This window comes from Chenopodium quinoa, unplaced genomic scaffold, assembly GCF_001683475.1.
Source record: "Chenopodium quinoa cultivar QQ74 unplaced genomic scaffold, ASM168347v1, whole genome shotgun sequence".
Classification (NCBI taxonomy): Eukaryota; Viridiplantae; Streptophyta; class Magnoliopsida; order Caryophyllales; family Amaranthaceae; genus Chenopodium; species Chenopodium quinoa.
The window spans coordinates 1,739,503-1,744,378 of record NW_018742607.1 but is presented as its reverse complement, the minus strand read 5'-3'; positions in this window follow the sequence as shown (position 1 = coordinate 1,744,378).

The window sequence follows — 4,876 nt, the reverse complement described above, 5'->3', positions numbered from 1 at the left end:
ATTTCAGTTCTTGGCTATCAACTCTTCCGAATCTACTAAAAACACGTCCAATTGCCTAGAAACGCTTCATATTCCTGAAAAGCTTACTAAAACAATCGAATACACTAAAGAAGAGATTGTTAGCAAGAAATAGCTCCGTAGAGCTCAAAACCATACAAAATCATGCAATAAAACCGGGGAAAACCATTGTATAAAACACGTATATCAGCGCTCGATCGCGCGAGGCACCGCCTGATCAGGCGCGCCTTTTTTTGCTTATCAGGGAGTTTCTCGCGCCCGGTCGAGCGCGAGTTCGGGCGCTAGCCTTGCTTCCCTCGCCCAGCCGGGCGCCAGCTATTTTGGCTGGGCGGCACTCTTGGGCAACTATTTGGACTTCGATTGGGCTTCAATTCTTCGGGCCAATTTGGATTTCCTCTTCGGGCCTTGAATACTTGGTCCAAATGCCTCGGTATCACATATACCGAGACCTTAATCACCGGTGCGATGACTCTAACCGGCCCTGGGCCATAGAAACTGGTCGTGCTTCTCCAATGCTTGTAGTTGCTTCATAAAATCTCGGGAAAATGCTCTAAAAGTGCAAATCCCTACAAAAGTCAACCATATCTACGAAAACACCAGAAAACACCAATTAGTAATAAAAGTGGCTCTAAAGAGCCAAAAACACTACTAATTACGACTAAGGGACGGAGGTAAAATACTATATAAAATAGACATATCAAGTGCGGCCCACACAAGTGCGAGACACAACTTTTCAAGTGGTGTGTATCGCGCCTCATATCCTTAAAGCTTCTTGCTCAGATAGTAAATTGCATTCTCCTTGCTTTCGATCTCTTGTGTTAGCATTGTCCCCATCGTTTCTCTCGTGACCGTAAGCTAGAGTCGAAGAGGAAAGTCAGGCATTGCTGGCGCTAGCACGGGTGGGTTTGCCAGGTACTCTTTGATTTTGTCGAAAGCTTTTAGGCAATCATCATCCCATGTGACTGGGACATTTTTCATAAGTTTCTTGAATATAGGTTCACATATTGCCTTGAGTTTTGATATGAACCTACTTATATATTGCAGCCTTCCAATGAAGCCTCGAATTTTTTTCTCATTCTTGGGTGGTGGCATGGCCATGATCTCTTTGACTTTTGTGGGATCTATTTCAATCCCTCGAGAACTAATCACATATCCAAGTAGTTTGCCTGACGTGACTCCGAATGCGCACTTTGCTTGATTTAATCTCATGTTGTATTTGCGGAGTCTTTCAAAGAACTTGCGAAGTGAAATGATGTGGCCTAAACAATCTTTTGACTTGATGATCATATCATCAACATAGACCTCCACCTCTTTGTGCATCATATCATGTAACAATGTTGTGGTTGCTCTTTGGTAGGTGGCACCCGCGTTTTTCAACCCGAATGGAATTACCGTATAGTAATATGTACCCCATTGTGTGATGAATGTGGTTTTCTCCATGTCTTCCTCGGCCATTAATACTTGATTATATCCGGCGTAGCCGTCCATGAATAATAGGAGTGCATGGTTTGCTGTGTTATCGACCAGAATGTCAATGTGAGGTAAAGGGAACTCATCTTTCGGGCTTGCCTTATTGAGATCCTTGTAATCAACACACATTCTAACCCTTCCATCCTTCTTTGGAACTGGAGCCACATTTGCTATCCATTCTGGATATTAGGATACTTTGATGAAACCTGCAACCAATTTCTTTCTAATTTCTTCTTTGAATTTGAGAGCCACATCCGATTTCATACGACACGACTTTTGTTTGATAGGCTTCATACCTGGAATGAGTGGTATTGTATGCTGAGCTATATCCCTGTCGATTCCTGGCATATCTTGGTATGACCAAGCAAATACATCAACAAATTCACTAAGCAAGTTAATTAGCTCTTTGCTTTCGTCTTGACTTAGTGTTAATCCAATTTTTACTTCTTTGATAGTCGTATCACTGGAAATATTAACTGTTTCTGTATCTTCAATAATTGCTGTTTTATTTTTGTGTTCTTCCATTACTTTTATTATTTCTTTGTCATTTTTATCATAAGCAAAGCAATATTGATCAGGGCTAGGGAAATGACACACATCGTAAGCAAAGGTACTCATTTAATTGAATTCATTGGTCATTACATCAAGGAGGGCAAGGTCAGCTGCGACCTTGCCGGAATTATTTGGGATAGAAAGAGAAGACTCAACAAGAGACTCAAGACTGGACTCTGTAGCATAAATAGGGTTGGCCTCAGATCCTAAAGACTCGTCTACAGACTTAGACTCTGACTCGAACTCGTACCTAGACGACTCAGATTCATTAAACATAGGACCTTCGCCAGCGGTTACTTCCAAATTCTCTCCACTTGGCGTAGTGATCTTAACCGTCTTGCACCATCCCTTTAAAAAATTATCAGCCTGGACGATTAACTCAGACGGGTAAAAATCCTTGCTGGATATAACGGCTTGAATGAGCTCGGAATCATCATTGCAGACAGGCTTGGATTCATTCTTTTCTAGTCCAAAAAGAGGATTAATGTTCAGATCATCAGATGGTTTCTCAGCTGTGAAGAGTTCATCGCCTCCATTGACGAAATCACAATCAAGGAACATCTCGAACCCTGGCTCACGCTTTCCATCATGGAAGAAAGGCTCGGGGAATTCATAGCATTGGAAGTTTTCCCCTTCTTTGATATACTGGCCATTGAGAGTGAATAGATATGGGTCCATGGCCATTTCCGTGTTCATGATTCGAGCATTATTACGAGCCTTCATTTTCAGGAGAGCTTGTTTCACATCTTCCTTTGTTGGCTTGAATCCCAAACCAAAGGTATCTTTCTTAAGTGCACCAGGATGGCCCCAAAGTTCAGCCATTTTCTTTTTGAGTTCGAGGGTCATTCCAGGGAAATGCCCTTGCTTCACTACTACAAAAAAAGCCAAAGAGACCGGTCCAAAAAGGTCAAAGAGACTGCTTTAAAGGCGGTCTCTAGCTAAGTGGTCTCTTTGGCAAAGAGACTGCCTTAATAAAAGTGGTCTCTAGAATGAAAAAAATAAGATCGCTTATTGCTGAAAGGCGGTCTCTAGAATGTGAAAACTAAAACCGATTATTGATGTTAGGCGGTCTCTTTTTTTGGGAAACTTAGACCGCCTATTGAACTTAGGCAGTCTCTGTTATTGAAAAGGAGAGACCCCTTACCTAACTTCACAGGTCTCTTGCTGTCTTTTTTTTAAAAAAAATAGCTAATTTTATTGATTTTTAAATCGCAAATTACGTTTTACATTTCATAAAAAAAATTAAAATAAAATAATTGATTTTATACATGTAATATTTTATACATGGTATAGAGTACAAAATTATACAAAATCCCTAATTACATATTTAAAAAAATTATTAACCCTATAAAATACTTTGCCATCGTGAACTTAAGTCTTCATCAACTCTCTTGTAAATCTTTGTCTTTAGCTTCGAACATGAATTGATCCATATGATTATAAGCTGCAATTAACATATACTGCCTCTGTTTTTAGATACTTGCTCCATTTCTCCATGCGCAGAGTTTTAGGAGAAATTAGAGAAAGTAATTAAATATAGAGGTAGTGGGGTTGGTGGAAAAATAAAAAAATTATAGAAAGCAAATGTAGTGGAGAGAATTGGAGGAGAGAGAATATATGATGGAGCAAGTATTTAAAAACGGCTGCAAATGGAAAGTGGAGCAAGTATTTAAAAACAGAGGGAGTAAGAATTAGCTTAACCCAAAAAGAATTGTAGATAACAACTAACTCCATCACAGAAAAAAAAATTCTAGAATTTCAAAAGCAAATTAAAAAAACATAGAATTTAAAAGACGAAGTACCCTGAAAAAACTACCCTACCCCAATTTAATTGATAAAAACATTTACAACCTGCGAAAAATTAAATAAAAGGCATAATGAACATAATTTTTATCTAAAAAAATTACAACAAATTCACTGAAATTAATCCTCTTTATCTAATGAGATAATGAAATAAATTGTCAATTGAGATCTGACTTTCACTTTCAAAAGAATCTTTCGTTTGGTAGTTTAAAAGAACCTTTCAAGAGAAGATCTAGTAATCTATTGTGATTTTGAGATCTATTTCCACCTAATTTAAAGATTGTAAATGACAAGATAACCTAGTGCGATACACGAAGATTTGGTGAAACCATCAAAACAGACTAAAAAAAGAATGCATATATAGAGAAAAAAAAATCAGTTCGATATAATTAGTCTCCAAAATTTACAACAATTCACAAAATACATTACAAAATCAAAATTCAGGAAAAGTAAACCACATATATCAAATCGATAATCAACGAACTCATTTAAAAAATAATTATACAAAGAAAAGATGAAGAGGGGGGAGAGAAAGAGACAAACCTTTGAACCCAAAGAATGAGTATCGAGTGTTCGGAGAGGGGGAATGACGGGCTGATTGCAGACACTAACGTCGCGAGACAAGCGGTGATAAGGGATGTATGCGGCGGCGGAAGTGTTGACGGAGCTAACATGAGGAGAGAGAATGGGTGAAGGAGTGTGAGTAATAGAAGTGCAAAGTTTAGATGTGGTTGCATGACTTGCATCAAAATATAAAGGGTGAGAATAAGGGGAAGGAGGGTGGAGGCTGGAAGCAAGCTAGGGTTTTAATTAAAGAAGGAGAGGAATGCGGGTTGGGGTAAAAGGGGTTAAATAGAAAATGATAAAGTGTATACATATATTTCCCTCAAAATAAATAAAGTATATACATATATAGTGTGAAAGCGTGAAAAAATAGCAAGAGACCGCCTAACTTAAATAGGCGGTCTAAGGTGTTGGTCCAGAGACCGCCTAACTTAAATAGGCGGTCTAAGGTGTAAGGTCTAGAGACCAC